At 48.9% G+C, this 25428-nt stretch overlaps 1 long non-coding RNA gene across 2 annotated transcripts in view; it reads left to right on the plus strand.

The window, feature by feature from the left end:
• LOC118544298 (uncharacterized) overlaps nt 1–25428 on the plus strand; it is an 89675-nt gene that overhangs the window by 17713 nt on the left and 46534 nt on the right. The gene's annotated exons all lie outside the window — the stretch shown is intronic.

Raw genomic sequence — 25428 nt, forward strand, 5'->3', positions numbered from 1 at the left:
AAAATTGCCTGAACTAATATTTCTACCCAGGGAAAATATCTTTCAGGAATGAAAATAGTGACAACCTGAAAGAAATGGATAAATTCCTAGAAAAATGCAACCTATCAAGACTGAATCATGATGAAGTAGAAAATCTGAACAGACTGATTGAATCCGTAATCCAAAACTTTCTGAAAAACAAAAGTCCAGGGCCATATGGCTTCACTGGTGAATTCTACCAACCACTCAAAGAAGTATTAATACCAATCTTCTCAAACTCTTCCAAAAAATAAAAAGGGGAACTCCTCCAAACTCATTTTACAAGGCCAGCATTACCCTGATACCAAAACCAGAAAAAGATGCCACAAGAAGAGAAAGTTACAGGCCAATATCTCTGATAAACATAGGTGCAAAAATCCTCATCAAAATATTAGGAAACTGCAGTCAACAATACATTAAAAAGATCATACACCATGATCAAGAGGGATTTATTCCTGGGATGCAAGGATGGTTTAACATCTTCAAACCTGTCAATCTGATACACCATATTAACAAAATGAAGGATAAAATCACAATCATCTCAATAGATGTAGAAAAGGCATTTGACAAAATTTAGCATCCATTTATGATAAAAACTCTCAACAAAGCAAATATAGAGGGAAGGTACCTCAGTGTAGTAAAGGCCGTATATAACAAGCCCACTGCTAACATCATGTTCAATGGTGAAAACACAAAAGCGTTTTCTCTAAGTTCAGGAACAGGATAAGGATGGCCACTCTCACCAATTTTATTAAAGATAGTATTGGAAGTCCCAGCCACAGCAATTAGGCAAGAAGAAGAAATAAAAGGCACCCAAAGTCTGAAAAGGAAGAAGTAAAACTGTCACTATTTGCAGGTGACACATGTAGAAAAAACTATAAAGGCTACATCAGAAAACTGCTAGAACTAATGCATGAGTTCAGTAAAGTTGAAGGATACAAAATCAATACACAAAAGTCTGTTGCATTTTTACACACTAATAATGAACTCTCAGAAAGAGAAACTAGGAAAATAATTTACAATTGCAACATAAAAAATACAATACCTAGGAATAAATTTAACCCAGGAAGCGAAAGACCTATATATTGAAAACTACCTATATATTGAAAACATTAATGAGAAAAAATTTTAAAAGACACAAATAGATGGAAAGATATTCTGTTCTTGGATTAGAAGAATTAATATCTTTAAAATGTCCATACTATCCAAAGCAATATACAGATTCAATGCAATTTCTATCAAAATTCCAATGGCATTTTTCACAGAAATAAGGCAAACTGTTCTAAACTTTGTATAGAACCATAAAAGATTCCAAATAGCCAAAGCAATCTTGAAAAAGAAGAACAAAGCTGAAAGCATCATGCTCCCTGGTTTCAAACTGTATTACAAAGCTACAGTAATTAAAGCAGTGTGGTCCTGGCATAAAAACAGACACATAGATCAATGGAACAGAATAATGAGCCCTGAAATAAACCCACAATTATATGGTCAATTAAACTACAACAAAGGAACCAAGAATACACAATGGGGAAAAAATATTCTCTTTGACAAATAGTGTTAAGAAAACTGGACAGCCACATGTAAAAGAATGAAACTGGACCACTTTCTTATACCATATGCAAACATTAATTTAAAATGGATTAAAGACTTAAATGTAAGACCTGAAACCATGAAACTCCTAGAAGAAAACATAGGCACTAAGCTCTTTGATAGTGGTCTTAGCAATAATTTTTTGAGTCTGAAAACAAAAGCAAAAACAAATTAGTGAGACTACATCAAACTAAAAAGATCTGCACAGCAGAGGAAACCATCAACAGAATGAAAAGACAACCTATTGAATGGGAGAAAATATTTGCAAGTTGTATATCTGATAAGGGGCTAATATCCGAAATATATAAAGAACTCATTCAACTTAATAGCAAAAAAAACAAACAATGTGACTGAAATATGGGCCGAAGATCTGAATAGCCATTTTTCTAAAGACATACAGATGGCCACAAGTACATGAAAAGGTGCTCTACATCATTAATCATCAGGGAAATTCAAATCAAAACCACAACGAAGTATCACCTCACACCTGTTAGAATAACTGCTATCAAAAATATTAGAAATAACAAGTATTGGCAAGGATGTGGAGAAAAGGGAACCTTCATACACTATTTGTGGGAATGCAAACTGATGCAGCCACTATGGAAAACAGTATGGAGTTTCCTCAAAAAAATTACAAATAGAACTAACATATGATCCAGCAATTCCACTTCTGGGTATTCATCCAAAGAAAATGAAAACACTAACTTGAAAAAGATACCTGCACCCCCATGCTCACTGCAGCATTATTTACAATAACCAAGATGTGGAAACAACCTAAGTGTCCAATGATGGATGAATAAAGAAAATGTGGTATGTATACACAATGGAATATTATTTAGTCATAAGAAGGCACGAGATCTTGTCATTTGTGACAACATGGATGCACCTTGAGGGCATTATGCTAGGTGAAATAATCAGATAGAGAAAGACAAATACTGATCTCTCTTATATGTGGAATCTAAAAGTAAACAAACAAACAAACAAACCAAATCAAGGTCACAGAGACAGAGAACAGGTACATGGTTGTCAGAGGCAGGGTGTGGGGGGTAGAAGAAATAGGTGGACTGTTTTTGCTTTGGTTTTCAATAAATTGAATTTTAAAAATAAATAAAAACAAAAAGCCTAAAAAATAAAATAATAAGAAAGCTTCTGCACAGCCAAGGAAAAAAGCCAACCAAAGAGAAAGGCAACCTATGAAATGGGAGAAAATACTGGCAAACCATATATCTAGAAGGTGTTAATATGTGAAATATACACACATAACTCAGCAGCACAGAAACTAATTCAGTTTTAAAAATAGGCAAAGGACCTGAACACACATTTTTCTAAAGAAGATGTACACATGGCCAACAGGTACATGAGAAGGTCCTCGATATCACTACACATTCTCTATGGTATCATGAAAAGAAATGAGAGTGATGATAAAGGATTCTATCAAAACTGAGAACAAGCCATGCATGGTCCCCAGTGTGGCCGCTCCCTCCATTCTCCATCCTCCACTGCAAGAGCACAGATGAACACATCCACTGGTCAAATTCTCCTCTCCACTTGGTGATTTAGTGCCTCTCCTTAGTGGTTACAAAGATCCTCGTGCTCCACAGTCATTTTGTAAGTCCAACTGCATACCTCTTCCCCAGGCTTTCTTGTCCTTGAACCCCTTCCAAGCTCCTGACTGACCAGTGGAGCGATTCTCCAGTGCCCATGAGTACATGCATATCCTTACCTTGGGCCACTATGAGATGGATCTGGGCCAGGAATACATTTGTTACCTGATGTCCTCACAGGAAGGGCATGATGGCACTTTGAATACCAGCATCAGCTTGGACCATATCCAACTGCCCTTGAAAATCTGGTTAATTCCCTTTTCCAAGGTGTGGTTATTCAAGTGGAACACCACAGTTTCTTTCAGAGACAGACTGGAAGAACCACTGGAAGAACCAATGACACTCACCGTGGCATTGAGAAGTTCTTCCTTGTGGGGCTCAGTCCCCTCTTTAGTCAATGGATTCTGGGTCTGAAAACTGGTTCAGGTGTGGAAAATGGGCAGAGGATATGACTTACCATAGTCTTCTGTGAATACATCCTTCTTTTGAGATACAATTCATGAAATTCAATTCAGGGGTGCCTGGGTGCCTCAGCTGGTTAAGTGTCTGACTTCAGCTCAGGTCATGACCCCACAGTCCTGGGATCAAGCCTGGAGTCGGGCTCCCTGCTCAGCAGGTAGCCTGCTTCTCCCTCTCCCTCTGCCCCTCCCCTGCTTGTGCTCTCTCTCTCACTCATTCTCTTTCTCTTTCAAATAAATAAATAAAGTGTTTTTTTAAAGTATAGAATTCAGTGGTTTTTAGTATATGTACAAGGTTGTGTAACCATGAGCACTATCTAACTCTAGAATATTTCCATCACCCCAAAAAGAAACTGTTCCTCTTAGCAGTCAGGCTCAATTCATCCCTTACAACAACCTCCACCCACCCCACCCCACCCCCTGGCAACTATTAATCTTTATTTGCCAGAATACTGGACATTTCCTACAAATGGAATCATACGATATGTGACCTTTCAAGACTGACATCTTTCACTCAGCACGATGTTTTTGAGGTTCACCCACATTGTAGCTGGTGTCAGTATATCATTCCTTTTGATGGCTGAATAATATTCCACTGTATAGATATGCCACATTTGTCTGTCCATTCATCAGCTGATGGACATTTGGATATGAATCTGTTCTCAACCCTTTTGATTATGTTTATTAAGCAGTGCCCGTCTATTTTGCCCCTAGGAACACCTTGTTCTATAGACCATCTCCACTCCCTGTGTCTCTGAAAATTAGAACACTCACCCTCTTCCCCCTCATTCTGACCTTACAGTCCATTATGGTAATTATGGTAACTACATCCACCTTGAAGAAGCAAGTACTGCAGCTCAGTGCTGCCGTCGGCCCTTGCTATTCCAGCATTCTCATCCCCGCTGCTCCTGGAAGCCCCGCTGTATGACAGTGTTTCCTAGCTTCAGCCTGGCTTGCAGAGGACAGCCACCACTGAGCTTCTCAACAATGTTAGTGCTCCCCTCACCAGGAATGCCTTATCACCTTGGAGAGTGTCCTCCAGCCTTCCCAAGGAGATGCTGGGTTTTCCTGTCTCATAGAGCAGACCAATTCTTAGAGGCTACTTCTCTGAGCCCTTTGACCCTTCCTCCACAGTCTGCCTTGAAAGTTCTGGCATTGTTTCTCCATCACTGCTCTCTTTAAATGTGGGCCATTGCTTCTTTTCAAGTTTCCAAGAGCCATCCCAGAGGGAATCATCCTAGGGCATGTTCCTTAATGTCTGTGTTATGGCTGAATGCCCTCATATCAACAAATCTCTCTTATCCAACTTATTTTACTGTTCCCCTTGGTCCAGCACCCTCAGGATCATTCTCATTCTCATTCCAGGCACATTCTCATTCCTGCTAGTACACATTAGGCAGGTTCAAGAGCTCCTTTGGTGTATAATTCCTCTCCTCCCTGAGCAGGTCAGCAAAAGTCAGGATCCAAAGGAAGGGCTGGGGCCCTGACATTTGGGATAGGGATGTTTGAACTTGAGGGCTTTCAGATTCCCCTGAACATAAGGGTCTCTAGGGGTTCACTCCCATTTGTTGAAGATAGAACCCCCATCCATTGCTTGAAGACTGCACAGACCTCACATGAAGCAGGTGCCTTTTAAGACCATGGTGGCTCTCCTTGGGGACTGGCTCCACCTCCCTTCCTGGCTCCAGACCAATTAACTAGAGCCTGGTGGCAGGCAATACAAACCAACTGGGATGACTCAGCAGAAAGGGCCTTTACTAGCAGGACACGGGGAGGTAAGGCTGCAGAACCAAGCTTGGAAAATACCCAGGAACCAAGGGGGTGTTGGAGCAGGAACCACGTTCACAGCCACACCAGCAGAATGGCCAGTTTGGGTGCTGCTGCTAACTTCTGGAGCAGCCCACTGCCCTCTCTGTACATAAATTCTGGCTATTCTTTCGTGATCTCACCTCTCACCGTGAGTCCAAACCCCATGCAAGACCATCCTGGTGTCTGAACCCAGGTGACTGGCCTGTGCCCTGCTGGGTAGGTGGGGAAGTGAGGAAGGATGGTGTCAGTACTTTGGTTTCAGAAGTCACCGCCCACCAAACTCCCACCATGGGGGATTCTCTGCCAACACAGGAGGAGTTTCAGGTCATGGTCAGATAAAGATAAATGTGCCTTACCTGTTGCTGAGTGAGAGGGACATGGGTAGGGGTGCTGGGCTATTCCCTCAGATCTGTTGTCAGAGCACACACATATTGACAATGCCAATATTTTAGAGTATGGCCCTTCCTGGGGAAATTTTTTATTCAGTAAGACCATCCCAGACTTCCTCCAAAGGAGTGAAGCCCTATTGTTGCAATGTGGGAATCTAGCCAGTAGGTAAAGAGGGATGGGGAAAGATGCCAAACCCTTCTCAGCACCCTTGGAATCACCCCATAGTGGGGAATGGAGTTGGGGGTGGTACTTCTTACCCTGTTTGAACTTGAGGCTGGTCCTGCCAGAAGGCCTGCTATTGGGTTGGGATATATGTAGAGCAGACACATACCATACCCAGGGGCTTCTTCAGCAGGGGATCCAAGAATGCTTCCATGTGGGGCTTCCAGATACACCCTCTTTAATTTTGGTTACAGAAGTCAGCCAGGTATCAGCATGTGGAACAAGATAGGCTGAAGACTAGAGCTCTGTACTGGGTCAATAGATACCTCTCTCCAGGTCAGCAAAATGAGGCACAGGTTAGGCAAAATGGCCATAAACAGTTCTGAGCTATGGCACAGTCAATTCTGAAGTGAGAAGATCAGCAGACTCATCACACCCTCGTTCCTGAGTATTCCTCTCTTGGTTTTACTGGGCAGGGCACATGTCCCCAAAATGTGTGGACTCAGTCTAGGCTATAATCACTATAATCACTATAATCAATCACTTGGCTCTGAGCTCCCTGGCATCCATGGCAATGATAGAAACTCAGTGACTTATGTTGCTGAGTTAATTAGAAGAGACAAACTTTGCTGGTGTGTGTATTAATTTGCTTGGGCTGCCATAACAAAATGCCACACGCTGAGTAGCTTAGACAATAAAAATTTATTCTCTCACAGTTCTGGAGGTTAGAAGTTGAAGATCAAGGTGCCAGCAGGGTTGGTTTCTTCTGAGACTTCTCTCCTTAGCATGCAGATTATTGCCTTCTCCTTAAATCTTCACATGGTCTTTCCTCTATGCCCATCTGTGTCTTAATCTCCTCTTCTAAGGACACCAGTCAAATGTGATTAGGACCTACCCTAATGGCCTTGTTTTACCTTGATTACCTCTTTAAAGTCTCTATCTCCAAATACAATCACATTCTGGGGTACTGAAGGTTAGGATTTCAACATATGAATTTTAGGGGGCATACATTTCACCCCATAAAAGTATAAGACTAAATTGTGTTCTTGTACAAGGAATATTGATGAACAATTTTTCTTGTGTCTTCCTTTCTTGACTCTACCCTGTTTACTGCAGTAGACTACCCACTTAGCCCTTCTTGGACAATGATTTAGGCTTCAGTAGCATCCTTCCCTCCTACACAACCTCACTACCTAGTCATGGTCAAATGCAGTGTGATTTTATTCTCTGTAGGGTGGGAGGGACTGATAGTCCTTAATGAATTCTCCCTTTTGTGTAGGATGGGAAAGAAGTAGCATGCTAGAGAATGTGGCTTTAGGACCAGAGGAAGGTCAGACTAAGGAGGCAAAAAAATGTCTTCTAGTCACCCCTCACCTCCCTGCCCCTGTTGACTGCTTATATCACAAGAAAACAGAACTGGGAGTCAGGGTCCAACTGCATTATAATTGCCTGTGTGGTCTCAGGATGGCCTTTAATTGTTTTGAAGGTCATTTTTTTCATCTGCAAAGTGAACATTTCCGCCATATCTACCTTACCTTATTCTCATAAGAGGTACGTAACAATTTCGTTATGTTGTAAAGTGATATGTCAGTACTCATCACACACATGTCACAGTAGACTGGATGCAGTTTAGCAATGATGATTGCTATGATTACTTGCTCCTTCATCCTGGGGTGGACTCTGTGGCCCCTGCTTAGTTTGGGGGCTGCATCCACTGCAATTTAGTGAAGGAACACCTGTACTGGTGAGTCCTCAAGATGCCACCAACCCACAGCATTGGAAGCTTTGCTGGGGAAGTGTCAATATGATGGTGGTGCTGCCTTGCATCTCAGAGGAACACTAGATGCTTTCCATGCAATGTCCTCATTGTACAACTGAGAAATCTGTGCTCTGGAGAAGCTCAAGGCAGCTCCAAGTTCTCATGGCAAGTCATCAAGAAAATGGGGATAAGAGTGTGTCTTTTTTCTCCCTCCAGAGCCTCAGTTTCCCTCCCCATCACATTGAGAAAGAAAATATGACTTCCCCTCTGTCTAGCACTTTGTAGAGGATAAATATACATTTTAAATGTATAACTGCATTTAAAAATCCAAACAGCCCATTCTACAGTTGAGAGCACTGAGCCTGTTTGGGTCATGTTAAACTCGACAATCTATGACATGCAACATGGCCGCATGCCATGGTCCCCTCTGAAGAGTACCAGAGATAGGCTCCTTCATGGAATTGCCTTGCATGTGTCATGAGTGCCTTCAACCCTTGCCACAATGAAGGGGACTGATGGTGGCACCACTGGGCTGAGAGAAGGAAGACTGGTGGCCAGACAACTGCCTGATGCCTACTTTGTGGGAGTCACACATGTGCAACGGACATTTGCTTCTTCTTTTTTTTTTTTTTTTAAAGATTTTATTTATTTATTTGACAGAGAGAGAGATAGCGAGAGCAGGAACACAAGCAGGGGGAGTGGGAGAGGGAGAAGCAGGCTTCTTGCCGAGCAGGGAGCCTGATGCGGGACTCGATCATGACCTGAGCCGAAGGCAGACGCTTAACGACTGAGCCACCCACGCGCCCGGACATTTGTTTCTTTAATGAAAATGTTTTGGGCATCTACTAAGGCAGTTGATGGGAAGGAAGCTGAGAGATGGGCGGAGCAGGCAGAGCAAGGTAGAGAAAGAGGACCAAGTCCTCCAGATGGCAAGGCAACAGGGAAAGAAAGGGGATTGGTTTTTGGGACCCAGCGGGGCCCTTGAGGAGGAAGGTGCAGAGCCTACCCCTGGCCTGCCACATAGCAGATGCTTGGTAACTCAGGGCCAGTATGGACAGGCTTGACTCACTCTCTGGTGTCTCTCTCTGAGCCTTTCATCATGTGGCTCATATGGGCCTCGCAGAAGCTGTTGAGGTCCATGAATGCTCTCCAGGGCCATAGAGGATAGTAGATATGGCAGAAGCAGGACATGTTCTTCTTCCACTTGAAGTTAAGATGGGATATTGTTATTATGCGGTGATGATGGTAGTGGCAATGATGATGACAGTGATGGTAATGGTGGTGGTAATGATGGTGATGATGGGGTTGGTGACAATGATGGTGGTAGTGATGGTGGTGCTGATGGTGATGGTTGTGATAATGACAGTGATGATGATGATGGTAGTGATGGTGGTGATGATGATGGTGATGATGATGATGATGCAGAAATTCATAGGCTTGGTTAAGACCATCACCTAACACCCTACCTGACACCTACCTGTCAGTTTGAGATGTCACTATTAAAGCTTTGCTCTTTGACTCTGCAGGTTTTGCTCCTGGTAAAGGACAGCTGTCCCTGGGTGGGAGAGTTATGTTAAGCTTCAGCGGCTACTTACTCCTCAGTGTGGCTGTGCTCAGGATCTTTCATAAAGGTGTGCTTTTCTGGGGAAGTTGGCAAAGAGTGGGTCTTCACAGGAAAAATAAGAGAGTGGACTGCAGAAAGCTTCTGTGAACTGTGGGTCCCACTCAGCTGCCACCCCATCCCTTCATCTGCTGCCCACATGCTCTGCCATGCTTCTCTGGGAAGGCCTTTTACCTCACTCCTTTGCCACCGCATCCTTCACCCCTGCCTGGCCCTGAACACCTCAGGCAAGGCACCAGTGTGCTGAGCAGAAGCTTCTGGAATGCCTTACCTGCCTGGGCCATTCCAAATTGACCTTGCAAGACTAGGCAGAGGCACAAGCTGGCTACCCTTGGGCTGCTCTTGTGGAGCCCCTGCAGTTTTTAATTTGTTTTTATTTTTTTATTATTTATTTATTTATTATTTTAAAAAAGATTTTATTTATTTATTTGACAGAGAGAGACACAGCGAGAGAGGGAACACAAGCAGGGGGAGTGGGAGAGGGAACACAAGCAGGGGGAGTGGGAGAGGGAGCAGGAAGCCTGACACAGGGCTCAATCCCAGGACCCTGGGATCATGACCTGAGCCAAAGGCAGATGTTTAATGACTGAGCCACCCAGGTGGCCCTTTATTTTTTATTTTTTTAAGATTTTTTATTTATTTATTCACTTGAGAGAGAGAGAGAGCAAGTGAGAGCATGAGCAGGAGGGAGAGGGAGAAGCAGACTCTGCGTTGATCAGGGACCCCAACGTGGGGCTTGATCCCAGGACCCCGGGATCATGACCTGAGCCAAAGGCAGTCAACTGAATGAGCCACCCAGACGCCCTTGCAGGTTTTTAATTAGTTAAAAATTAGATTTCAAATTTTTAAAAATTGTTTTTCTAGCCTGTTTAGAAAAAGTAGGACATTTGGTGTTCACACAGGCAGTCATCAGCAGAAGCCTCAGAATGCCTGGCTGAGCATAATCCACTCCCAGATTCAGTAGCAAAATACCTGATATTTTTTATTTTATGCCACTGCTTTGGGTTGGTTTGTTATGCAGCAAGAGATAACTGGTACAACAGCCAAAGCTGTCTAAACCACCCTTCCCCAAGTCGTGGCATGTCAGGGGTGATCCTTCAATTTGCCCCACTCATGTTGGAGTCTACAGAATTCTAGATCTAGTAAAGCAATCACAGCTCTCTGCTCTGTGATCTACCAGCCAGGACAGAAGGAAATTAGGACATGCAGTCTCCACCACAGTCCCCCTGCTGCTGGGAGGCCTCTGTTGGGTGTATGGTTCCTGCCCTCCCACGTGAGGGGTTTGATATTAAGAAACGAAGGAAAACCTGCAGGCTCTTTGCTCCCCACCCCAAGCCTGCATTGCCGGCTCTGAGCTGTGTTGCCATATTTGATTTGTTCCAAAGGGCCAGCAGATGCTCTCCTCTTCTTCCCAGCTCTGATTTGTTCTCCCATAGTACCATCAGGCCCTGCAACCCAAGGTGTTTGAAGCTTCCTGGCCCTAAATTGGTCTTGCAAGGACTTGGTCCAATGGTGCATCAATCTTTCAGCTTTGCTCTTCTGCCCCCTGGTGGAAGGTCTTGCGTGGCCGGCCCACCCCCTGAATGGCTGTGGTTTGGACATCTGATAGAGCCCAGCATTCTCCTCCCTTCTCCAGCCCCACATGGGGACTCTGTGGTTGGGATGCTGATCCCAGCAGGTCTCATTTGGATGCCAGTGCTTCTTTACCTATGATTCTGGCCAATCTTTTACCCCTTGTAGCCCCCTGCAGGAGGGCTCCTGGGTCTGCCATATCAAAGTGGGTTCCTCTGCTCATCCAGTGAGACAGAGCTCAGAGAATGCCAAGAGGCAGGCATCAGGCTCTGGCTTTCCCTATTTTCCTGTAACCACCGGTGTGCCAGTACCACCTAGATCCAGGTCACGCTGTCCTACCTTCTGCATGAAGGTGGGACTCTAACCCTCAGCTCCATCCCATGCTCAGGACCAGGGCCACTCATGCAGCCTGGGGCCAACTGGCAGAGGGTCCACCTACACCCACACCCTGCCTCGGGGTCCTAAGAGAGAGGAGTGTCCCACCTCTCTCTGCTGCTTCTGGGCAGAGGTTCTGCCCCTTGGTGACAGACAACTTCAAGCCTTGGGTTCAGTGGGGCCCTGAGATGTGGGTTTCTCTCTATTCTGCTTTAAAAACAGTAAAAGCAAAACGGCTTGCTTCCAAAGAAAAGAGGAATTTTCAGGCTGTCCTGTGTTCTCCCTCACAGGAGGTGTGCTGCTTGGTCAGGGAGGGGTCACACAGACCTTGGAGTATCTGCCTTAGCGCAATGGACAGACCATACTTTCAAGCCAACCGTTCCCCATGAGAAGGTAAACTCAGGTCCTGGGAGGTGCAGAGAGAGTCCAGCCTGTCTGGTGGGAATTCTCCCAGGGAGCTGTGAGCACAATCGTGCATCCTTAAGGGAAGCTTCTTGTACACGTTTCTAGTCTCCAGCAGTAATGAACCCACACCCGGTGTTTCCAAAACCACTTCAGAGAAAGCCCCCAGACCAAGAGCTGGCTGTCAGAGAAGCAAGAATCTTTCTAGCCCCTGGCAGAACTTCTTGCCGCTAACATCCACTCCTCTTCCAGAAAAAATTCTAAGGCCTTAGAAAATTGGGTGCCCAGTAAAGCTGGGCTAACAATTGATTTCCAGTTGGTATTTTATTAGCAAGTTTTTCAGACTTCATATAAAGCCACAGAATGTTGATTCTCAGGCTGGGGCATGCAGTCCCTGAGCTGGGCATTCTCCCCAAAGGTGAGCACATGGGGGGTTTCCATGTGCTCTCCAAATGTGGCTTCCATGGTCCCTAAGCTACCAGGGCTTGAGCCAGACCATGTGCCCACATAACACGTAACACCAAGCAGTGGAGAACATGATGAATGAAGGATGCTCTTGGCTTTCATCTGGGGGATAGTTTTAATCACAGGAGCAACTGAATACTTCCTCCAGATGCAAAATCTTGGTCATGACCCCAGAATGTAGCCCAGCTGGGGAAAACAATGAAGGTAGAGGTCAGCTTCATATGGGTCACAAAACCCGCGGGTGATGGAGGGTAGGAACCTTTTCCTGCAGCTTGTTCTTCATTGGTTGGATTATATGCAGAGCCTTCTCACACCTCTTGGCTTCACCAGCAAATAGATGCCTCTAGACTTGCTCAGTTTAGGCTCAGCTGGGCCCAGCTCTCTGCACATGCATGCCTCTGTTCATTTCACCACCCCTCTGAGAGGCAGGTAATGATGCAGATGGGAAAACCGAGGCTCAGAGAGAGAGGAAGTGGTGCAGCAGGGACTTGATCCCAAAGCCCACACCCTTGACTCTGTTGCTCTCTGCCTCCCTGTCATGTTGAGCCACTGGCCCTCCAACAGAATATGATGTCACCATCTCCAAATAGCCTGGGAGAGACTGAAGCCCAGAAAGTAAGTGACTTGCCAAGATGACAGGGGTTATTAGTAATGGACCAGGAGCTACCAGCTGTTCCTTGGCCCCATGCTTAGTCCTCTGTCCCCACTGAAAACATAATTAAAATATGTCCACAAATTCTTTGCTATTCTTCCCATTAGACTGCAGAGCCTGAATCCCTTCTCCTTGAGTGTGGACTGTGCTTAGCAACCCACTGCTAACAAATGGAATGTAGCAGAAGGGACTGTGTATGATTCTGGAGACAAGGTCATAGAAAGCACTGTGGCTCCCTCCTTGCTTAGTCTCTCTTGGATCAGTCTCTCTGGAGGAAGCCAGCTGCATGTCATGTCAGGAAGACCTTTGACAGCCCCATGGAGAAGTATACTCAGCTGAGGCCTCTGGTCAACAATCACATGAGTAACCTTGGCAGCAGACCTCCGGCCCCAGTCAAGCCTTCTCATGGCTGCAACCCTGGTTGACATCTTGACCACATCTTGGAAAAAAGTGGAACTGGAACCACCCAGATTTCTGACCCTGGAAACTGTAGGAGATAATAAATGTGTGTTGGTTTAAGCAGCCAGGCTTGGCTCTGATTGGTTATGCAGCAACACAGAACTAATACACCCGTTCCATCCCCCCCTCTTCCTTATCATCTTCTGTCATTATCTGCTTGGTGTCACTCCCACCCCCTTCAGGGAAAGTCTGTTCCATCAAGAAGGGAGAATATGGAGTGGGTCTCCTGGTCAACAGCATGCTACATCTCAAGTAGTCCTTGGGTTATCTACCAAAAAACTCCTCCTTCCTCCTTCCAAAGGACAAAGAGATCCCAAGGCTACTCAAAGCCATAGCCTAGGGCTCTTCCTGATATTTTTCCATCCCTGAGGTCATTCCAAATGGCTGCACTGAGACGTGGACAAGAGGAAGCCATGCCTAGGGGAGCCATGTTGTTCTCTCCGACTTACTGACAAGAAGCACAGGACCCTCCGGTCACAGAGCACAGGGGAACACCGGCAGGTTCTGGAAATCCAGGTGAAGAAGTGCCATGTGTGTCCAGCCTGGACAGAGCAAAACAGCGGTAGCCACCACAGTAGGCTCCTTGTCAGTGATGGGAGTGGTGGGGGACAGCTGGGACACCCACAGCCCTCTTGGATACCCCCCTCGTTGGGTGACTAGCCATGTCTCATTCTGGGAGGAAACCCATGAAGTCTCTGACAGTGGCTGGAGAACAGGAGGGCAGGTGGGAAAGCAAGATACATTTTTCCTGAGCACCTGTTTGTCTATTGAATTTTGTACTATGTGTGTGTGTATGTTGCCTATTCAAAGATAGATCAATTAAATATATTTAAAATATTATTTTACCAATTACCAAGCTCTGCTTGGTGTTCCTAAAAGAGACCTTTGTGGCCATATAAGTTTGGGGAACTTGGCTGATACGTCCTCTTCCTGGACTGTCACGTTAGCGAATTAAGGATCTGAGAAGTGCTATGGTAAAGAATCATGTTTAATCTGCTTCAACCCAAAACTTCCAAATTTGTCCAAACACATAACAATTTTTCCATAAACCCTTGGCTTTAAATAGCCTTGGCTATAAATAGGCAGCTGTGTTATGCCACAGTGTTCGGGAATGTGCCCCTGACAACATGGTGCCAATTACATATCCTTAAACACCAGGGGTGGGGGCCAGACATGAAGGACCCTGGGGGACAGTGTCCAGTAATGGACTCCAGGATCTTGGAAGCATGGAAAGGGTATGTCCAGAGAGAAAAGCCCTTCAACCGACTCTTTGCAGTTTACCCAAGAGCAGGCTTGTCACTCCTTCATTCTTCATTCACTCATGCATTTAATATACACTGGGTTCATGACCTGGGACAAAATCAGATACACTGTCTGCTCTCAGGAAACTCACCCCTAGAGAAGAAGATGTGCAGAAACCAGCAGCCCAAGACAGTGTAGCACCTGTGGGCTCAGCAAAGCCTCCCCCAGAAGGCGGCCTGTGAACCACCCATGAGGGGTGAGCTGGAGGCAGCTGAGTAAAGTGCAGAAGAGGTCTCAGCAGCGCAGCTGAAAGCGGGCCAGTGGGACTAGAGCCAGGTGGACTGTGCTGGTGGGTGCCTGTGGTCCCAGCCCACGCCACCTTCTTGAGTGCTGCTCTGGGGTTCCCGAGTGATCTGCATTTCCCAGGCTCTGTGCCCACTGTCTCAGTGTTAGGTCCTATATAGGATCTAACGTAAGAGGCAGAGCAGGAGCTCCGAAGGCAGGAGGGAGGAAGTGTCTGCTCTGGTAGGATGGCAGCTGTAGCAGCAGGGACTGGGTGATTATAGAGCTCAGCAGCTCTGGGAGAGGGAGCATCTTTATCAGAAGTTGCAGTCCCAGGGCCGTCTGACTGGCATGACTCTTGATCTTGGGATTGTGGGTTTGAGCCCCATGTTGGGTGTAGAGATCACTTTTTAAAAAATCTTAAAAAAAAAAAAAAAAGAATTACAATCCTGGAGGAGAATATGCCCCATTCTAGAGTCAGCAATCTCAGGTTCTCCCATAGCACCAGCTTTTCCCAAAGTGCGAGGTTCTCCCACAACACCAGCTTCTTCCATGGGGCAGCAGAAATTTCGTGCCAGCTCTGGGCTCTAGCCCAGAGGTGTTAGTGTTTCTTATCTCTAGGGACCACCCCTTCTTCCTTTAGTTGTCCGTCCCTCTTTCTCCCTTTTACTCTTGCATCCTTCCAACACCTCTGTAACCAGTTCTCTATGTGAATTCACTCTGTGTGAAATAGCTAAAGTGGTTTCTATTTTCCTGACTGGACCCAGACTGATTCAGTACTGATTCAAGAAACAAGCCCTCCCAGTTGGGTCCCTGTGATGGGGTTGTTCACCTGTTTGAGCATGAATACAAAAATGAGCTCATTGCCAGTGAAAACAGGCCCCTAGTGATCCATGGTATGTGGTGGCATTACAATTACTCAATTAGCACCCATGGTTGCTTGGGAGGGAGCGCTGTTGAAGATTAGACTTCGGGACAGGCAGTTGCCATTGCACTCAACCATTATGGTAAAACTGATGTCTACAAAAATGTAGGGATAGCTTATGACTTCCCTAAAGAGATTACAAAAAGGCAGATACAGACAAAGAGGAAAAAGGAGGAAGAGGAGAATGAGGAAGAGAGGAAGAAGAAAAATGAAATTAATTGAAAATTAAAATTAAGAATTTACATTCAAAATATTCCATTAAGAGAGTGAAAAGGCAAGCTATAACCAGGAGAAGATATTTGCAACACACAAAAGACTCATATCTAGACTATATAAAGAGCTCCCAGAAATCAATAAGATGATGGCAGATGGCCCAGAATCCCCTCACCCCAAAGAACGGTTAAAAGTTTAAGTGGGCATTTCACAAAAGACAGGTTCTAGTTGCTGATAAACACATGAGGTGCTCAACCTCATTAGTCATCAAGGAAACACCATTTAAACTACAATACATCAAAACCACAATGAGATACCACTTCCCATGTATTAGAATGGCTATAATAAAAAAGACAAGTATTATTAACAAATGATGGTGAGATTACAGAGATTACAGAGAATACAGTATACTCGACATAAGAATATTAAATGATGAGCTTAGGAAAGCAATCTGAAAATCCCTCAAAAGTGAAACATGGCTACCATATAGCTTAGCAATTCCACTCCTAGGTATAGACCCAAGAGAAATGAAAATAGAAGTTCACACAAAAACTCGTATATCTTTCAACTGGTGAATGGATAAATGAAATGTGGGACATCCATACCATAGAATATTATTTGACCACAAAAAGGAAGTACTGATGCATGCTACAACATGGATGAACCTCGAAGGCATTGTGCCAACTGAAAGAAGCCAGCCGCAAAAGACTACATAGCAGTTGCCAGGGTCTTGGGCCGAATGGGGTGTCGGGGTGATAGCTAAAACATAAGGGGATTCTTCTGAGGATGATGAAACGTTCTAGAATTGATTGTGGTGATGGTTGCACAACTTTGTGAATATGCTAAAACTCATTGAACTGTACACTTCAAATGGATGCATTGTATCTCAATAAAGCTGTCAAAGAGGGGAAGGAGGGAGACAGAGAGGGAGGGAGGGAAGGGGAAGCTGCAGTGCAACACCACCACTCACCCATCAGAAAGGTTAAAATGAAAAAGGCAGAATCCTGAGCATTGCTGAAGGGTGTGGAGAAAGCAAAGCTCTCACACACGCTGCTTGGGGGCCGGCTGGGGAGGGGCGTGAGCGTGACCTGATGTAATCACTTTGGAAAACAGGGGTATTACTCAGCTGCACATATGCACCCCTATGGCCAGCATTTCACTGCTAGGAACATAGCCGAGAGAACTGCATATACATCTCACTGAAAGACGTGTGAGCAGTACTTGGTAATAAGCAAACACCAGAAACCACCCAAATTTTCCAGATCAATAAATGCTTGTATCTTCACAAAAGGAAACTTCAGAGCAATGAACGTGAACCATCTACAATGCACAGCATAGATGAACCTTCTCCACATAGAGTTGAGTGAAAGAAGCCAGGCCCTAAGTTAGAGAATAGATGGTATGTGTCCATGCATGTAAAGTTCAAAATAGGCTAAACGACTATAAGGTGTTAGGATGGGGTGGTGGTTGCTCTGGGTGTGGTAGGCCTTGGAGGGGCACAGGGGGAACGTCTGGGATACTGTCTATGTTCTGTTTCTTGATCTGGGTAGCTGTTGCTCAGATGTGTTCACTTGTCTACTCCTGGCTATATACTTGTGATTTATGTACTTTTCTGTATGTACACTAAGAAGTTTACCAAAATGTTTTAAAAATAGGGAAAAGAAAAGGGAAAATCTACGGACACCAAGCAAGAGAGAATATGTGCCATAGGAGCTAGTTTTCATTTCTGTAACTAGTCTTGAGACCTGTTGGCAACTAGAAGTTTCTGTGCTCAGCAGTCATTCTGGGCTTCCTTTGTCCCCTGTCTGTATCTACTTGGGTTCTTTACCTGGTGGGGTTGTTCAAAGCTTTATCTGGGAAGGGTCTGTCTCTGGCTTGTTGCTTTTGGACCTTCTCGTTGACTCTATGGACAGGAAGTACTAAGAGATGCCCTGGAGACTCCCTGGTCTTCTAGACCCATCCTCCCTGCCCTCCACATGTAGCGATACTCCTTGGTAATCAGGAGGAAGCCCCGGACAGTAAAGGCCCCCTTCTTTGCCCACTGGCTCAGGAGCATGAAGATTCCAAGGTAACCAGGTGTTGGTCTCAACTTCTGATGCCGTGGAGCTCTGGTTCTATGTTCTGGGGAAGGGTTTCCTCCCTGGGGACTAAGACTAAGACTTTCAAGCCAATGGCTCTCCATGTTGCAGGGGTGGGAAGCAGACACTTGGCTAGGGTCTGCACTGCGAGGAGCCCCTCCCACATCCACTCCTTGGTTCCCGGACCTGTGGGAGAAGCAGCAGCATGTACTGGCTATAGGTCCAGAGCATGTAACACATCCTCAGGACAGTACCTGCCTGCAGATGTGTTTTGCTGGTGCCAAAACTGAGCCTTGGGCAGGCCATTCGCCATTCTTCCAGGCAAGCTGCTTCTGGGGTTTTCTGTGCATTTGTCCAAGACTTTCTCAGTTTTGGTACTGAAGTCCTGAGTCCAAGAACCCTTTCAGCCCCAGGAAAACCAGACGGATGGTCATCCTGGATGCCTTCCAAACCAGAGTCCCTGCCAGGGGTCAGGACCAGGACCTTGTGCCTCTGTGTGCCCTGTGCATGGCCCAGCACAGGCCAAGTGGAGCACATCAGCCTTGCTGCTGGGATCTGGGAGGTCAGGAGAGCCTCCCAGCTGCTGTGACCCTGAGGACTGGCAGCCACGACATGTGTCATTTGCAGGATTCAAAACAAGGGCACTGATCATGCCTTCAGTTTCATTGTCATATTCCGTGTCGATGTCTTTTGCTCACTTGGACAACTGCTCTAACAGGGAACAGGAGAAATAAACATTTGAAAGATAATTTGCAGTCTTTTTAGGGCTTTTCCCTCATGTTGTCTTGTCCATGTTGTCAGCCCAATTCTACGAGGCAGGCAAGGTTGAGGCCAAGAGAGATGACATGATTTTCCCAAGGACCCTGAGCCCCTTGGTGTTGGAACAGGCTCTACCCTGTTCTTCATGCCTCAATCCCAAGCTGCCTCCCCACCCTTTGTGCCTTCGTGTCCTGGACACAGCGCCTGACATCTCCCCCCAACTGGCCTATTGTAGCTGAGCGACCCCACCAAGCCACCCCACCCGTCTGAACCTCTCACTCTTCATCTGTGAGATGCAGATGAGTCTGAGGGTCTCAGTGAGATTGTGGCCAACTATGAGCCACCATCAGGTCAGGTGTAAGAGCGTCCTGCTTAGCTCTTCGACAGAGGGCCCTTCACAGGACACTGAGCCATCTATAGGCTTGGTCATCAAATTGGGGCCGGTAGACCAGCGGGTGTGGTGTTGCCTGAGGGTTTAATGCACACACAGAATCTCACCTGGCCCAGCCCTAAGGAAAGCCAGGCCGTGTGTGAAGTGCGAATGAGCACCTTTTTGCAGGTGCTCCTAGTCACCTTTGCTTATGCTTAGTGAATGAACTGTCGCCTTTCTTCCCTTCTGGAACCTTCTAAAACACTTTCCTGTCTAGTAGTCTGCTGGTGCTGCCATAACAAAGTACGACCGCCTGGGAGGCTTAGACAACAGAAAGATATTTTCTCATTTTGAAGGCCTGAAGTCCAAGATCAAGGTGCCAGCAGGGTCAGTTTCTTCTGAGACCTCTCTCCTTGGATTCTTGGAGATGGCAACTTCTCGCTGTGTCTGCACGCGGCCTCCCCTTCCTGTCGGTGTGTTCCTAATCTCCCCTTCTTAGAAGGACACCAGTCAGATCGGATAAGGCCCCCTATAATGACCTCATTTTACCTTAATGACCTCTGTAAAGGCCCCATCTCCAAATAACTATCACTTTCTGCGGCACTGGGGGTTAAGGATCCAACATATGAAGGGGGTGGAGACAGTTCAGGCCACAGCAGCCCATTTGGCCTATGTTAGGCCCAAACATCATGCTAGCCCAGGGGAGTGTGGGGCCCGGCCAGGGCTGCAGAGGGGAAGGGTGCTCTGGGAAGTGGGTGTTGTGAGCTGCAGGTACCCAGAGACACTGGGACATGCAATCTTGGGGGGAGTTCATCCAGCAGGGTAGGGGAGAGGGTACTGCAGATAGTGGGTCCAACACACTTCGAGGCACCAGGGCAAGGAATGAGCTGTAAGAAGGTACTGGGCAAGCAGCAGCTGAAGTAGACAGGGGCCCAACCTCCCTGCCTAAGCAGGTGACAGGTCTCTTGTAGGATTACAAGCAGGGAGAGATATGGTCAGTATCAGCTAACCCATAAAACATGCCCACCCCGTGGGCATGGCGACCATGGATGGGCGGTCAGGACCGAGGGTGCTGGTCTTCCCCTGGCCACTGACAGCTTATACTGCTCTGGACAACATAGTGTTGCAGGAAGCGTGAGGGCTTTAGAATCTCGGGGATCTGGTTTGAACTTCTGCTCCGGTATCTACCAACTATGTGACCTTGAGAACTTGGCCTAGTGAGGCTCTGGTTATTCATTTATAAAGGCACGGCTTACTGTAGGTTTTAATAAGATTGTGTAAGTGACCTGACCCACAGCAGAAGCACAGATACGGCTTGCCTTATTTTCCTTTGGCTTCTCAGCAAGTTGTTCCTCTGCACATCTGCTGGGACATGGAAGGACCTGTAAGGACCACGCACAGTGGGAAACCACGGGGTCCTTGGCCGTGGTCTGTGCAGCACAGGGAGGAAGGCCCCACACTGAATCCTTTGGCCTGAAGGAGTCCAGGCGGAGAGAACCTTCTGGAAAGGGCAGGGGTGGAGGAACGGTAAGCTAGTGCTGCAGGCGCACCCTTGACTCAGTTTATCACCCAGCCTCTCCATGCAGGGCCCAAAGCTGCAACTTCTGATTTCTAAGCTCCTCCTCCCAGCGCCCAAGGTCCCCGCAGACCTTGGAGAGGCGGGGTGCACCCTGGGACTCAGGGGGTGTGTGCTGGGGGAGAAGGAGGCTGGTAGGAGGAAGAGCTTGTGTTGGGGGTGAGAAGACATGCTGATTTTCTGAACTGGCTCTGAAGGCTTTTTCTGGGTTCACCCAGAGAAGGGGCAAGTAAGCAGGGAGGACGCTGAGCTCTTCTGCGCCGTCTGTCTCCCCTCTCAGGGATGCCTCTGGCATATTTACAGTTTCAGGAAGGATTTTGTTTGGGGGAAAAAAAAAAATAGTTCTGCTGTAAAAAGAGCCAAGTCTGCAGTGTGGCTTTGCCACCACGCCAGCCACATCGGATCTGTCCAGAGATGGGTGCCTGATCCGAGCCCGCACAACCAGAGCCGCCCGCCCCCCAGGAGTGTGGATCCCAGCTCATTTTGCAGAGATGCGAACTCTGCCCACCTCCAGAGAAAGGTGCTCCATGCCAATGCAGAGAGAACCTGAGGAGTGGCAGAGGGGACCCCTGCATCCTGCAATGCCCCGGGCTGTGATTCCAGGCCCTGTTTCCAGAGCCACCGCACCCCGCCCTGGGGCTCCTGGAAACCCCAGCGTGGCTTTCTTGACCTAAGTTCCTGTTTTGTATAAAGCCAGCTAGAATTGGCTATTTGCAAAAGACCTAAATCATGCATGACTTGGCTGCAGAATTTCTCTTACTCTAGAAAATCTGATGTAAGCATGGAGACTTTGGAGACTGTGAAAAAGTTTTATCCCGTAACATGTCCTATAGAGTATGATGCACCACTCACCGCATGCGCATGCAGCCCTGGGGTTGCATTTCTACCTGTAAGGGAAAATGTCCTTTCCAGGTTTTAACTCTATCCTGGATTTCTTGACTTGAGCTGGGAAATTCCCTGTGCCACTTGAAGGGACTCGCTGCACTGACTCCACAGCTCAGGCCCGGGTGGATCCCGCTGGAAGGCCATGGCCATCTGCCTGCCCAGGCTGCCATCACGGCCGTGCCATCTTCCAGAACCTCCGGCCTTAGCTTGTCACCCCTCACTTCGGGCCCTGACAGCGTTCCTGTGTGCGGAATGCATCAGCTCAGACCCCTGCCCTGCTCAGCCCAACACCTGTCCTGCTTACCCCCTCCCCATGTGCAGCCACGGCCCACCACCCTCTCTGCACCGTTTCCTCCCAGGGAGCAGCGTTACCTGCCTTGAGAATCTCACTCTGCCTTCACCACCCAACGGGCATGCTGGGGAGCAGTCCCCCAAGTTGCATCTCCCCCAGCCACCCTGCCGTTCCCCTTGGCGTCTTCCCAGGGCTGAGCACTGTTCCTGGCACAAAGCCGGGGTTCCGCAAATGCTGGCTGAACTGAAACCCCTCTGTGGTTGCAGCTTCCTGAGCTGGTCTCTCATCTGTTCCCACTCAGGCTCCCAGTCACGGCTGGGGCAGGCGCCCTCGGTTGTGGCCCAGACATGGTCTTCCCAGGAGGGCCCTGCAAGCCTGGCATCCATGGGATCTATCTGAGCAGCACCTAGGTTCCCGGTGGCCCCTTCCTCGCTGCCCTCCCCCTTCTATGGCCACCTTGAGGAAACCTGTACTTAGCAGACTGAGGTTTAAATTTACTTACAGGCTTAGGATCCAGAGGAAGAACCCTGAGAAGTAGGTTGAAGAACCTTTTGGCTTTGAGCAAGGGGCAGAGAGTGGCTGTGAGGTCCAGAGCCCGGGGCTGCCTAGGGAAGGGGTGCTGGCACCTTCAGGGAGCCCACAGGATGGTTCGCCAGCCTCCAGCGGGGCACCCCATCCTGGACGGAGTACTGGGGTGAGGACCCCTTAGTCCTGCCGGGAGGTGAAGCCTGCCGTGTCCCAGTTAAGCCACTGCGGGAGGGAGATGGTCAGAGGGGCAGGGAGAGAATGCCCATTTCGGGAAAGGCCCCTCGCCCTGCCTGGTTCCAGAGTAGCTGATCCTGGAGAGTCCATCTGAGCTGGGAGGCTGGAGATTTTCACCTGGCGAGCCCTCCCTCTCTTCTCTCTTCCCCTTTGCAGAGAGGAGGCTGACAAATTGGCTTCTGGAGGCCCACACAGACTCAGGGAGCTGGTGGACTGTGCACACGCCCTTGGGGAGGAGAATTGCACTCTCCAGGCCTTGGGTGCAAGGGAGTGGGGAGCCAGAGGGAGCCGGGCCCCCATCCCTGCCCTCCTGGGGCTCTGAGGGCCCAGGGAAGCCCTCAGGAATGCAAAGGACAGGCAAAGGTGGCGAGAGGCTTAGGGGAAGCTGCCTGATTTCTTCCCACAACAAGAGCTGGGCCGGGGGCTCACATTCCACTGTTAGAGCATTCTCTGGGCCTTCCTTCCATGGTGGCTCCAGCCCGGGCCCACCGTCAAGGAGTCGGAAAGGGGAACGGGGCTGGTCAGCTGCATCACTCTGCTCATATCAGAAGAGCCGAGGATTCCCCGGAGACCATGGTTAGGGTCAGAAGGCCGCGCACACTGCGGGGGAAGCTGTGACAGGGAGCCCAGGCTGTCGGAATTGACTTAGAGCACCGCCACGCCCAGCACCTGGGAGCGGCCCCGCGGGGAGCCTCAGCCAGGCAGCATGGGGTCGGGCGGGCAGCCGGAGGGCCGGGGGTCTGCAGATCCCCCCGTGGGGTGGCCCGGCCGCTGGGAGCTCCAGGGAGCCTGTGTGAAGGCCCAGGGCCTCAGGGTGGAGAGTTGCCGCCCTGGCCAGGAAGGGGACCCTCTCCCGGTGTGGGAGCCCAGCCAGGCCAGCCTGGAGCGGTGTAGGGCAGCCCTCTGATGGGGTGAGGGAAGAGTCGGGGGTCCTGGGCTCCGGGCCCGCCCCACAGCTTGCCGGTGCCCTACAGTGACCTCCGCGTTCTCCCCAGTGAGCTAACAGGTGGCGAACACCTGGCACCTGGAGGGACCCCCTTGTGGCCCCTCAGAGGAGGCAATGGGGCCAGCTGGGGGGGCCGGGGGAGGACAAGAGCGACAGGAAGAAATGGGGTGGGGTTGGCTTCCAGGAAACTGGGACATTGGGGCGCCCCCCGCCCAACCCAGCCCAGCCACAGGGGAGCCGGGAGCCTTCTCTCTTCAAGACACCAGTGCTGTGTGATTGGTGATAAGTGTCTATCCCAGGAGGGGTGCCCGCTGCATTCGACATTCACTAGGTCCTAATCTTTCTAGAACACCCCTCGGCAGCCTCTCCGTCCACCCAGGCACCTTTGGGGAACACTGGGCTTCTCATTCCTTCACTGTTAACAGGGACCCAAAGGCTGGCACGGGGACCCCTCCGCTCCCCTCCAACACCCCCCTCCAGTCCCCCACTGATCAGACTGTGTTGACACCTCAGAGAGAGGCCGCTGGGTCGTTATGCCGAGAATTGAAACATTGCTTAACCCCAAGGAGAAACCACAAGAGGAGAAAAACATGCAAGCCCGCCGCAGCTGGGCCGGAGCGCTCAGCCTTCTCGCCGTCCCCAGGGGGGTTGTTTGTGTGAAAGGCCACACCGAGGTTTGCTGAGGGGGGACTGTTTTCAGAGTTCCCCCAGAGATTCCCTTCGGACAGAGACGAGCGTCCTTTTATAGGGACAACGGGGCTCGGGCTTCGGGGGGCCTTGGTCCCACGCCTCCCCCGAGGCCCCCCCGGCCGGAGCCGGCACCGAGGAGCGGAGCGGCCCCCCAGGTGTGGGACACAGCTGTTGGCCACAGGCTCTCGGGGGCGTGCTGGGGACCGAGGAGAGCTTGGGGAGCCCCGCGGGCAGGCCGCTGGGGGAGGGGCAGCTGCACAGCCCGCGTCCAGAAGTCGGACGTCTAGAAAGGAGCTGCTTTCATTTCGGCCGAGAAGCATGGTTTGTGTTTGCAGTTTGGGGCAGGGCCCACCATCTGGTGTCCTGGGGATCTATAGGTCTTCACTGTCGGGGTCAAAGGGCCGGCGACTGGCCAAAGCCCCAGCTCTGGCTCCCCTCCTTCCAGAAGGCCCTCTGGTCCGTCTTCCGGTCCACTCCCTCACCCAGACTGGGATGCCTCCTGTTCTCCTCAGAAGGCTACATTTCAGGAACCTGGGGCCACTGGACATGTGTTTAAAGCCTAGCCGCCATGGCAGAGCCGCAAGGTCACTTCCAGGCTTCCCAGGGAGCAGCCAGGCGCTCCCACGGGCCCCAGCCCCAGGGCCTCCTCCTGCCCCCTCCTCACCTCTCAGGTGCACCCAACCAGCTGTCCCTAGTGCCAAGGCTGCTGCCTGCCTCTATAGCTCCTTTCTTGCCCTTCCCAGAGCCCCGAGGCCCAGTGCCCACCGCCCAGGCAGAAGCTGCACTTTGCACGCACACAGACACTCACACCGTCCACACTGACACACCCACACGCACGCTCACATGCGCGTGTCCACATGCACGTGCGCACCCCCCCCCACACACACCCCCAACATTTACACACGTGTTCATGCACACCCCCCCGTGGGCTTTCCCTCCCCTGGAGCTCCGTGTCCCCACTTCATATGAGCTCACCTTGGTGCTGCTGACATCCGTTTCCCCATAGGTGCATCTAGCGTCCACAGTCACTCCAGCTCCCCGGCCCTTTCTCAGAAGACAGACACCTGTGCTC

Source organism: Halichoerus grypus, chromosome 8, assembly GCF_964656455.1.
Source record: "Halichoerus grypus chromosome 8, mHalGry1.hap1.1, whole genome shotgun sequence".
Taxonomy (NCBI): Eukaryota; Metazoa; Chordata; class Mammalia; order Carnivora; family Phocidae; genus Halichoerus; species Halichoerus grypus.